Source organism: Typopeltis vanoorti, chromosome 16 (genome assembly GCF_054136105.1).
Source record: "Typopeltis vanoorti isolate ZY-2024b chromosome 16, IOZ_Tvanoo_1.0, whole genome shotgun sequence".
Lineage (NCBI taxonomy): Eukaryota > Metazoa > Arthropoda > Arachnida > Uropygi > Thelyphonidae > Typopeltis > Typopeltis vanoorti.
In genome coordinates this window covers 114,601,269-114,614,693 of record NC_143564.1, presented here as the reverse complement: position 1 = coordinate 114,614,693, position 13,425 = coordinate 114,601,269, and the positions used below count along the sequence as shown (strand labels likewise).

The 13,425-nt window shown below is 34.0% G+C and overlaps 1 protein-coding gene across 3 annotated transcripts in view; it reads right to left on the bottom strand.

Moving 5' to 3' along the window:
- The window catches only part of Sik3 (Salt-inducible kinase 3), a 328,804-nt gene that overhangs the window by 68,919 nt on the left and 246,460 nt on the right, over window positions 1-13,425 (bottom strand). The gene's annotated exons all lie outside the window — the stretch shown is intronic.

The following is a 13,425-nucleotide window of genomic DNA, read 5'->3' as shown; positions in this document are numbered from 1 at the left end:
ATTGAACAGCCCTCGTAAATGACAATGCTGATCCATTAGAAAGTAATGATATTATTACCCAAAACCTTTTACAATGCTCACTTGAAATACCTGGTACCACAGAACAGAAACAAGACAAAATTTCTGAAGAAAAAAAAATCTTACAAAGAAACAAAGAGAAACAAAACAATCAAATAACCTACAGAATAAAACTGAATTGTGCAAAATGATCAGGAAACGTATCACAGAAGAAATAAGAAAATTCAATTGTAAATTCATACAACAAACAACTGAAAACAACTGTAGTTTCAAAAAAGTCAAACAGCAATAAAAAGATGGATGCAGTTACTACAAGATGGGACCATAACCAGAGATAGATATGCTATAGCAAAAAGAATTTAAGAATTTTACTCCGTATTATATCAGGATGATGAATTAAACGAAGAAGAAAACTATGAAATAGCTGAAATACCACAGATTCTACCAGAAGAATCTATGTGGAGCATCCAAAGCTTGCAAAATGGAAAAGCTGCAGGTGAGGATGGAGTTGTAGCTGAACTTATAAAGCAGGTGGAGAAATGATCTACAAACCCTTAGCAAAACTATTTACTTTATGCCTGAAGAAAAATGATGTACCAAGGACACGGAAGAAGGCTACCCTAATTCTGATGCATAAAAAAGGTGAGGTAGAAGACTTGAACTACCAACCCATCAGTCTACTATCAGTGGTTTACAAAAGTCTTAGCCCATAGGCTTTGTACGACTCTAGACGTAGCACAACCAAAAGAACAACAGGCAGGCCTTTGAAGTGGCTTTAGTACAATGGACCATATTCAAGTTGTACAGCAGATTATTGAATGGTGTAATGCAGCGCTTCCCAAACTGTGGGCCGCGGCTCCCTTGGGGGCCTTAGGTTTTGTTGACAGGGGCCGCGAAATAATGATAAGAAATTTTAAATGTTTTAAGACTAAGTAGATTTTTTTATTTTAAAAGAAATGTATTTAACTTTTATTATTTATTATTTCTTTTTTGTTATTTTTTATATTTTAATGGAAAAATTCACACATTGGTGTTGGTTCACAAACTTTGCTTCCTGTGTATTTTGGCGCTTAATCAATATTAGTAAATATATGCTTATTCATATGTTTCATTTCAAAGCAGTGGTTAATTGTATTTACTTCGAATGCTCTCCAGGGAAGCTCCAAATCTTCCTGTCCCTTTCATCAGGCATTTGTAATCAGGGACTGTTGATATTGACTTTATATACATATCAAAACTCGTTTTATATTATCAGTCATTATATATATATATAATGAATGTTATGGCAGTTTCACATATGGAATTCGGTTGAAGAGAGTTAGCATTTCAACTCAATTGTCAGCTATGGTTTTATTTTTCAGTTGCACGATCTTTTGTTAATACTGCACCAATCATATGCACGTTTTAATAACCTGCCTTTGTCTGTTTCGTGTTAGGCTTAATTACCGTAAAAGGAGAAAAGTCACAAAAGAGAAAAATGTTCCTGGTCCGGGGATTCCCTTATTCAGGTAATATTCATTAATTTCATGTTATCAGTATGTGGTGTGCCAGTATCGGTAAGTGGTGATATTATTTGATCTATTCTACGTTAAAAAATTTAACCCTGAGATGGATAAGTGGCTGATAAAAAATAAAAAAAAAAATCCCGCAAACAATCAGAAGCAGAAACAGACTCAAAAAAAAAAGAGACAGTATTTCATATTTTACCAGAACAACCCGCATCGTCTTCAGAACCAAATGGTAAGAGGCAAAAAATGTAATATATGCATTTGATTTTTGCAATATTCGCTGTGTATGTTTTGTATTGAATATAAATACAATAAATATTATAATAACATATCTCTCTATTACGATTTTTTTTTAGGGGGGGGGCCCGTGAAATATTTTAATTTTTGCAAAGGAGGGCCCTGACATCCAGAAGTTTGGGAAGCACTGGTGTAATGAATATCAGTTACATTTATATCTTGGTTTTATTGATTATGAGAAAGCCTTTGATTCAGTAAAAACTTGGGCATTACTTAAAGCACTACGAAACCAACAAGTGGAGGAGCTATACATCAGCATACACCAATGTCACAGAAGCAATTCATTTCAATGCAAAGATCTCAACTATGGAAATACAGAGAGGTATAAGACAGGGCGACACAATATCTCCAAAATTATTCACAGCATGCCAAGAAGAAATATTTAAACTTCTTGACTGAGAAGTAAAAGGTATGAAGCCATTTATGCTTGGCAAATGACATAGTTATCTTTACTTCAACTGTGCAATTACAGACTTTTATCCATGAACTCCAAATTGCTAGCAAAACAGCAGGCCTAAAGATAAACCTAAAGAAGACTCAAGTTATGTTCAATAGCTATGTCCAACCAGAAAAAATAAAAGTCAATAAATGAGGAAAATAAACAAGTAGATCATTACATATACTTAGGAAAACAGATATCAATGGAACAAAATATTATGGATGAAATTAAAAGACAATTGATGCTTGGGTGGAAAGCATTTGGAAAATTACATTCAATATTCAAATGCCAAACCACCATCATACATGAAGAGAAAAGTTTTTAACCAATGTATTCTTCCTATATTGACATATGGCTGTGAAACATGGACAACTAAATGCAAAGGAAATTCAAAAATTAAGAACAACACAATTTAGTATGGAAAGAAGTATGCTTGGTTTTGCTAGCAATTTGGAGTTCATATCCATGAACTCCAAATTGCTAGCAAAACAGCAGGCCTAAAGATAAACCTAAAGAAGACTCAAGTTATGTTCAATAGCTATGTCCAACCAGAAAAAATAAAAGTCAATAAATGAGGAAAATAAACAAGTAGATCATTACATATACTTAGGAAAACAGATATCAATGGAACAAAATATTATGGATGAAATTAAAAGACAATTGATGCTTGGGTGGAAAGCATTTGGAAAATTACATTCAATATTCAAATGCCAAACCACCATCATACATGAAGAGAAAAGTTTTTAACCAATGTATTCTTCCTATATTGACATATGGCTGTGAAACATGGACAACTAAATGCAAAGGAAATTCAAAAATTAAGAACAACACAATTTAGTATGGAAAGAAGTATGCTTGGTATCACAAGACTGGATCACAAAAGGAATACATGGATAAGAAACCAAACCAAAAAGAGTGAAACATCTGAAGAGGCAATGGGCTGGGCATACTGCTCAAAGACAAGATCAATGATGGACAAAAGAGGTACTGGATTGGATTTCATGAGAGGAAAAACGACCACAACGCAAACCTAAATCACGGTGACTGATAATATCATCAGATTTGCAGGAGTGACATGGGAAAGAAGAGCCATGGACAACAGTTTTGGAGTAATCTTGGAAAGGCTTTCATCCAACAGTGAATCAACAATGGCTGATAATGATGATATATATATATATATATATATATATTAAAAAGGATTGGAAACAAGCTACATCCCTATCTTATTTCTTCATTTATTTTATCCATTCTATAGATGTATACCCATTTGTTTTTTTATTATTATAGCATTATTTTTGTATATATTGCCAACTGCTTTTATTAACTGTGAAGATAATTCAATTTTAACTAATATTTCACAGTTTGTTTCTGTTTACTAGATCAAAGGCTTCTTTTTCATAATCAAGTAAAAAGACACAAACTGTTTGTAATATTAGTTAAAACTGAATATTGGAATTAGTTAAAATAGGATATGAGTTTTTAGACTGAATTCTAAACTCTTGATCTCGTCTTCTTCTACTAAATGTTATCCTACATAACGCTTATTTTTCATTATCAATACTGCTGGGTATATTTTGTGTCCAAAATCCAATACTTATTCCCTATAATTCTGCTCATTTTTGCTTTCTTTATTCCCTTTTTGAAAAATGGGCAATACAACAAATTTCTTCCAGCCATCTCGAGCTATTCCTGTTTGCAAAATTTTCCTTAATAGATTTAATAGTCTTTTATGCAGTTCAAGCCATCATATTTACCCAACTAGTCACATAATCAAATATATCACTAATATTCCCTTTGTATCCATATCATTTTTTCTATAATATCCAATGGTTATATTGACTTCAATGGACACTTCAATCCACATAATTATGGATGTATATTATTATTATTTAGGCCTCCAAGGAGTCAAATGACTCATCGCGGGAGATCCTTCCTAGAAAACACAAGTCTATCAAGACTCATCATGGGAGGTAACTCCTAGGAAAAACAAAGTCTATCATACCACTTCCTTGAACTCATTGACCATTCTCGCTCTCACCACTCTACAGGCAATGCATTCCATGGTTCAACGACCCTCCATGCAAAGAAACCACTCTTCACCCGCTTGTTCACAGTTTCCTTCCGTAACTTCCAGTGATGGCCCCTTGTCACCGCACCTTCCTGCGGTTCAACCAAGCAAAAGAACTCCCCAGTGTCAACCCTGTAACCACCTCTCAACAGTTTAAAAGTCTCAATCATATCACCTCTCCTTCTTCTATCTACCAAATTCTGCAGTCCACATTCCCTCAACCGATCCTCATAAATAACATTGTACAGTCCTGAAACTGTCTTTATTATCTGCCTCTGTACCCTTTCCACAGTTAATTTATCCCCTTCAAATCCTGGGGACCAAATCTGAGAACAATAGTCGAAGTGTGGTCTGATCAGGGTCTTATACAACAGAATGATAACTCTTTATCTCTGCAGGTCAGCATCCTTCTCATTATTACAGCAATTCTCTGTGTTACCTTCACCACCTTTGCAATATGTCCCCCGAATTTCAGGTTTCTATCAATCATCAACCCCAGATCTCGTCTCCCCCTACTTCCTCCAATAGAGTATGCAGCGTCCCATCGATGTGTCCCAAACCTCAAGACCTTACATTTTTCTGCATTAAATCGACACCCCATTCATTTGGCCATGTGTCTAACTTATTCAAATCCTCTTGTAGGGCTACCACATCTGCACTATTACTAATAACCCTTCCCAGCTTCACATCATCTCCAATCAACTGAATATTCCCCTGCAATCCACTGACAATGTCATTGATATAAAGGTTAAACAATATAGGTCCCAGTATTGAGCCCTGTGGGACCCCACTTGTAACCCTTTGCCTCCTTGAAACTGCCCTACCATGTACAACAACTCTCTGATATCCTATCGGACAGCCAATCCTGAATCCAGTTGACCAACCTGACATCCAAACCCATGTGCTGCAACTTAAATTTCGGTTATCATGTGGCACCCTGTCAAATGCCTTCGCTAAATCCAAGAAAATGGCAGTACATGCCTTTCCCTCATCTACTGCTCTTGTAACTTTAAATTATAAAAGGCTAGCATATTATTAAAACAAGAGCATCCCATCACAAATCCATGTTGACTCTCACAGATAACATTACCCTCATCTGCCAAATGTTGCATACGGTCGCTAAGATCTTAACAACTACTGATGACACACAAACTGGCCTATAATTAGACACTTCCAGTCTGCTACTGCCCTTATGCAAAGTCACTATCTTACCTTCCTTCCATTCCCTGGGCACTTTTCCTGTATCCAGACTTTCATTGAAAAGCCAGGTCAAAGGAGCTGTCAGTTCCTTAGCACATTCTCTCAAAACTAGTGGTGAAATACCATCCGGTCCCACAGCGTTACTGACATCCAGGGTAACCAGTATTTGGAACACACTCTCTTCCTGCACCTCTAAACCTCGAACATTCCCTATCCCTCTAGTATTAAAATTTACTCCTCCAGGATGAAATACATCAATAAAGTGTTCATTGAACAATTACACTATGTCCTCTGCATCAGTCACTCTATTCCTGTTTTTATCCTAAATGTCATTCTTCCACTATCATTTCTCCTCCTACTGGCCACATAGCTAAAAAATTCCCTAGGATTGACTTTGGATCTTAGGGCCAATCGCTTCTCATAATCCAGTTTCGCCTTCCTTACTATACTAGTCACTCTCCTGGCCTGTATCTTATATTCTTCATGTATCTGCTCTTTGCCTTATATCTCTTCCATAGCCTCTTTTTCACATGCAGCTCCTATTTAATATTGTTTGTCATCCACTTTACACCAAATTGTGTCCTCTTCTTCACTTGTGGAATACAGCTTACTATTGATGCTGACAAATATTCCTTCACAATTTCCCAAGCACTAATGATATCCCAGCCTTCCAATTCCTCCCTCCATGAAATTTCCCCAAGTTGATGTCTAAGACTATTATAATCACCTGCCTTATAATTCCACATATGTTCTAGTCTCTTTGATACTCGTGCATGTCTATTCATTTTCCAAGTCAAAACCACATGGTCATTCTCTCCAACTGGTGGGAGAGATGTCAACTCAGTTATTATCAATTTTTCTGATGCTATGACCAAATCCAAAACTGTTGAACCTCTTGTTCCCTCTATTACATGTTGCCTAAGATATTTGTCCCTCAAGAATTCTAGAAATTCCATTCCCTTACTGCTACATGCATCTTCCTCTCACCAATTTATACTGCTGTAGTTAAAATCTCCCATAACAATCATTCTTCTTGCACTTGCCAAGCACAACTGTCTAAACATCTCCTGGTCCCCACCCTATGTCCCCCTTGGTTTGTAGCAACACTCCACTAGATATCCCATCTTGCCTATCTCTACCACCATATGCTTTCAAAATCATTAGTGTGACTGCCTTCCAAAGCCTCCATGACTTATCATAAGCAGTACTCCACCACCACGCTTTCCCTCTCTATCCTGCTACTTCTATTCCTGTTATTATATCCTCTTCTGTCAACCACGTCTCAGTGATCCCAATAATCTTTGGCCAGGCTGATGCTAGCAGCGCCACAAATTCCTCTCCTTTATTCCAGATACTCAGAATATACATGTCCATGCCATATTGAAATTCTTAATAAAATGAAAAACAAAGAATGCCAGGAAATGATGAAATAAACATAGAAGAGTTTATTTCATAATTTCGTGTTTTTTTGTTTCTCATTTTCTTAAGAATTTCAGTTAAGATGTCTGATATTATGCTTTCTAATTTGTTGCTATTATTTATTATGTTATATAGTACTACCTTGCCTTATAATGCTTCACTTTACGATAATTCTCTCATATTTCAATTATAACCAATGGCCATTTAACTGATGTTGCATTTGCTCATATGACCATTTTAATGACATGATGATCCCGTAAATCAACTGATCCACAGTTTTTGTGACCTGTTTATTTATAATATTGTTGCTTGCTACATTTTTTCTGTTTTTCTGTGAATTATAAACTACTTATAAATGATATTTTATTTTATTGTTTAGTGAATGTAGCTAGTAGATACGCTAGTTAATACGAGACATTTGTAAACATGATAATCTTATTGCTGAAATAGTAAAACTTTCAATGCTGTAAATGATGAGCAAACTGATTGGCATGTTCCCTTAAGCCAAGATATTCAGAATAACTTTTTTGTTTTGCAAAAAGTATCAAAAAATTTTTGTTTACATATCCAACGTGAATGCTTTATTTAGGTCATTTATGCACATATCTAACTGATTATAAATATTATTAAACCTTTACATGTATCTACATTTACAAGTGAAAGGGGAAAAAGTTAAAATAAATAAACAAAAAAAAGGCAGTGATTATATGTCCATTCTTTTTTTTTTACTTATGAAATCTATATTACTATAATAAATTTAGTTTAATCCTTTATCCCAGTGAGAGCAAACAGAGTTTGTACCTGAAAATATCTTCAGGACTGAATATAGTGTTGTACTATCTTACCTGGGTAAGTAGTGCAACACGTTCTTCAATCTCTTTGTTTAGGTATTTCAAGATTTTATAAGTCAATCTGTTCTATTTAAATTTTCAATTTTCTCTATGTAACATTCTGATTTTTCTTTTAACTATGAGATTCCTTTTTTCTTTCTTTTATAATTTTGTTTATTTTCAGCCTATATCAGAAGATATCCATTTTTTGTAGGCTTCATTTTTCTGTTTATTAAATTTTTCTATGTTTGTTTCAATTTCTGATGCCCATTTTCCTTAGAAATAAAAACAGTGAAAAAGAGCGGAGGAACATTTGCAACATAATAAAGAAGGCAGCCAGTAACAGTCTGGAAGTGTGGGGAAGGAGCTGCTTTCTTTATTCTTAAGGCTACTGTTTCTAGTAACCTCACATCTAATTACTTTGGTACAGTGACAATTTTAATTTAAATACACTATTTGTTTTCATCTTTGGTCATTTTGGCAGCACTGCTGTTTCTATTAACTGCATAATGATCTGTATCTAAATTTAAGCTTCTGTAAATTCTGACATATGTTATTAGGTTGGTTTGTTTCCTCTTATTTCCTATTCAGACAAATAAATACTGAATATTGTCATATTTCCTTTTTTGTTTTTTTTTATTCTTGCTTCTATTATTCTTTTATTCCAATATTTACAAACTAAAAATTTTATTTTTCAACTTTCAGATATCATTAGTATGGTTCTTCCTTTTGCTCTTCTTATCCAACTGTATATCTGAATACAATAATTTAGGTCCGTAATTCATTTTTGCTTTTTTTTCGTTTCTGTTATGGCAGCTATTTTTATATATTACTGCTTCAGTATTTTCTCCAATTCTTCATCTGCTAGTCTTCTAATGTTTCACACTAAACTTTTGATGTTAAAAAACGTTTAATTTTATTGACCAAAAAAGCTCTGGAATGACTTTTAATGGGATTATATTGATGAAGTGCATATAATAAAAAACAACTATGTTATACCAACTAGTTTCACCAACTAAGGCTGTTGGCATCTTCAGGGTACATAACTGATGTAAGGCACTAAAAAATAAAAAACTGTTACAAACTATAATCAACAGATTCCAATTATATTAAACAAAGAACAGAGTGTGTACAATACATGCATAGAGCATGCATGATATCACTTGTTGTTATTTAGGAACGTTCTATAGTTGGCACTATAATTCAGTTCTGGCGAGTTGAGAGATCTAATAAGGGTCTTCCAGATCACGGGCAAGATTAGTCCTTGGTTCCTGTTAAGGTTTTGTATACAACAGGCAACTGTTGTGGCTTCCTTAAAAATTTGGGAGTGGAAGTCCTCCTCCATGTAAGGAATTGTACTTCTATCCCACTCTATGGTATGGTTTGTTCTTGAGAAATGAAAAGCTAACCCCGATTTTTCTTCTCTGTTATTATTGACGACTATATGTTCTTTTTGCCTAATTTCAAGGCTCCTTTTGATCGCTTTTTTTGATTTTGGGTATCCTATCCTTTTTCAGTTCAGGGTTAATTTCAAATTTTTCCATCCAGTTTCTACTTATGTGAGACTTATGAGTAATAGGTAAGTCCTCTGATTCTGATTTGGTTACTAGCCATAACAGAGCAAGTGTGATAACACTAGTGCTGTCTGATTCCCTCAAACTGGACATATACAGTATATATCTATATATATATATACACACACTCAGTATTTCCTCTGAATGGTGGATCAGTTATTCCAATGAGATTCAGTCATTATATTCTTATTTGTTAAAGCAGGCTATACCACGTGCAGGTGAGTGTTGACATTTGGTTAGGAGAGGCTTTATTTTGCACTTCACTAACCCATAATGTATCATAAAAATCAAGAATGCAGAGCTATTGGCAAAAGAATTTTATAACTATAGAAATTTTAAAAGCCTAAAGGAATACAAGGACTCAATGTGGACAGACACTCCACACAATCCATTGTCACCCTACTTAATCCTCCATCTCCACTACATTACTATCAATATCCACCATCTACACACTGTCATCTAACAATAAAAGTACTGTTGTGCCCACTAACAGTATTTTTATTCGTTAATTGCATGTGTTCTTTAGCTGATTTGCCTGTATTTGGGATGAAAAAAAAAAGTTTCCAAGAAAAAATAACCCAAGAACCTTTTACTAAACTCATCTTTAACTGAAAAAGCTCACATGAAAATTCCTCTCGCTACAAACAGAATCAAACTCAGGTACTTTCCAGTTGAAGGCTGCAATGTCTCGTTTATTCTTACAATTATGCTACAGAGGTTTTGAGTTTCGACCTTTACTGAGGAGTCATCAGTGGGAGCCAGACTCAGTAAAGGTCGAAACTGGTCTGGGTATGCAATCAGGAATACATATCCTGATTGCATACATAATGGATATGTATTCACATCCTGAAATGTGGAAAGGCAGCAAGAGTAGATGATATTCAAATAGAAATGTGCTAGTATGGAGGTATAAAAGTCTTACAGTGGCTGCACTGCCTAGTTCAGAAAGCCTGGACAGAGGGATTAATACCAGATGATTGGAGTACAGCTCTCATAGTATCCATACATAAAAAGGGAAATAAAACTGAATGTGAGAATTACAGAGGTATTTACCTACTGAATGTTCCTAGTAAGATTTATTCAAGTATACTTCAGAAACAGTTGAGAAGGATTGTTGAAGGGAAGCTCGGTGAAGAACAAGCTTTATTAAATCCAAATAGAGGCTGTCAGGATCTAGTTAAGAAATCGTGGGAATATAACAAAGATCTCTATTTAAGTTTTGTATATCTGGAAAAGGCATATGCCAAGAGAAAAGCTATTCAAAATGCTACAGTTGCATACTGTCAATGGAGCATTATATAAGCAAATACTTAATCTTTATTTGAGTTGTAAAACAGCAGTTAGAATTGAAGGAAGTACAGGAAGACGGTTTTATTTATTATTTATTATGTATATGGATCACATTATGAAGGAAAGTGGTATTAAACGTGATATCAAAATTCAAGATGTTAATCTCAGCTATTTATTTTATGCAGATGATGTGATACTTCTAAATAAATCCAGTACAAATCTGCAAGATTCCCTGATTAAATTGAATAACCGTTGTAATAGATTTGGTATGAAGGTCAGCACTAACAAGACAAAGGCAATGAAAATAGACAGATGCATTGAAGATATCAACTGCATTGTGAATGGAGAACCTATAGAACAAGTAAAACAAGTAAAGTAGGCACAATTTTTAGTGAGAATGGTAAATTAAATACGGAAATAGACAACAGAATGAATAAAGCTGGTATGGTAGGAAGTCAGCTGAATAAATTTTTATGGAATAAGAGAGAAATTAGTCAAAAGACTAAATTAGCTGTATACAAGACAGTGTTTGAACCAATTTTAACTTATGGATCTGAGAGCTGGGTTAGAAATAAAACACTTGACCAAAGACTAGAGACCACAATATGAGAGTCCGAAGAAAGATGAGGTGTGAACAGATGGCATCAGTGACAATATCATATTTAAAATGAGGATATTAGGAAAGAACTTAATATTGTTAGCATCCAGGAATATGTTCTCTATTTAAGTTTTGTATATCTGGAAAAGGCATATGCCAAGAGAAAAGCTATTCAAAATGCTACAGTTGCATACTGTCAATGGAGCATTATATAAGCAAATACTTAATCTTTATTTGAGTTGTAAAACAGCAGTTAGAATTGAAGGAAGTACAGGAAGACGGTTTTATTTATTATTTATTATGTATATGGATCACATTATGAAGGAAAGTGGTATTAAACGTGATATCAAAATTCAAGATGTTAATCTCAGCTATTTATTTTATGCAGATGATGTGATACTTCTAAATAAATCCAGTACAAATCTGCAAGATTCCCTGATTAAATTGAATAACCGTTGTAATAGATTTGGTATGAAGGTCAGCACTAACAAGACAAAGGCAATGAAAATAGACAGATGCATTGAAGATATCAACTGCATTGTGAATGGAGAACCTATAGAACAAGTAAAACAAGTAAAGTAGGCACAATTTTTAGTGAGAATGGTAAATTAAATACGGAAATAGACAACAGAATGAATAAAGCTGGTATGGTAGGAAGTCAGCTGAATAAATTTTTATGGAATAAGAGAGAAATTAGTCAAAAGACTAAATTAGCTGTATACAAGACAGTGTTTGAACCAATTTTAACTTATGGATCTGAGAGCTGGGTTAGAAATAAAACACTTGACCAAAGACTAGAGACCACAATATGAGAGTCCGAAGAAAGATGAGGTGTGAACAGATGGCATCAGTGACAATATCATATTTAAAATGAGGATATTAGGAAAGAACTTAATATTGTTAGCATCCAGGAATATGTTAGCAGAGCTAATCTCAGGTGGTATGGTCACTTAAACAGAATGGAAGAGGAAAGGTTAGCAAAACAAGTGTTCTCTGCCAGGTTGGCAGAAAAAAGACCCAGAGGAAGACCAAGATATAGGTGGATTGATACAATAAAAAGTGCCTTAGAAGCCTGAATCATAAGATCTGATAATGTTGGAGTTTTGACCGATAACAGATTGATTTGGAGGAAAATTGTAAATAGTAGGTTAGTAATGATGTAAGTTTTTCATGTAGTACTATCATATCCTGTACACCCCTCAAGGGTATATATCAGGAATCTGATGATGATAGGAAAAGTGTATATGATTCTAAAAATCATTACTGAATAAAATAAAATAATTTCATTCAGTAATCATTGTTAAAAAAAAGAAAGAAAGAAAAACAAAGCAAAATATAAATAAAATACATACACATAACAAGTACGGCAATGTGTACAAGATGATCTGCTAGTTTAGCACTCCATCACCATCCATATTCTTGAAATGCTTAGATGAATAATTTCATCAATATTAGTTCAATGGATTAGTCTCTCTCTATAGAAATTTACCAAAATACTAATGTATACAACTGCTTAGTTACTTATAATTTGCAAACAAATATATATATATATATATTTGCCAGTCATTCTCACATGGCCTGCATCTGACTAATTAACCTAATACATGATCCTCCTAATTATTGGTTTTTAATATATCTAAAACAAATTCGGTTTCAATTAAAGAACCTGTCAATTTCTAGTGTGTTCACCAATACACAAAAAAGGAAACATGAGAAAACATTGTGTGCCACACTAAATGTTCAACAACAATCAGAGAAGCATCATCCTGATCAGTGCTCAATTCACAATCTGTAGCAAAACAGAATTCAACATTACATCTAGTATATGCATCAACTGTACCATGGAATTCTGGAGAAATCTGCTAGTATATATACAATATATGAAGGAGGTTTAATGGGAACAACTGCATTAAGGGGATGAGGGACCAAAAGTGACATAGATGCAGTAATAGTTACAACTGTGTCACATGAATAATACATCTGGTAGATATATTATTTCTATAAGTATTAAAAAAAATAGTCAAAATGGTATTTTTAAAATTATTTTGACTGTGCACAAAAAAAAAAAAAAAAAAATTTTTGTTATATACAATTCACATAAGACATGGTCTAATTTCCAAATAAATTTTCTGTTGGAGAAGTATAATTTTATTAAAATTGTACTATTTTTATTTTATTTTATTA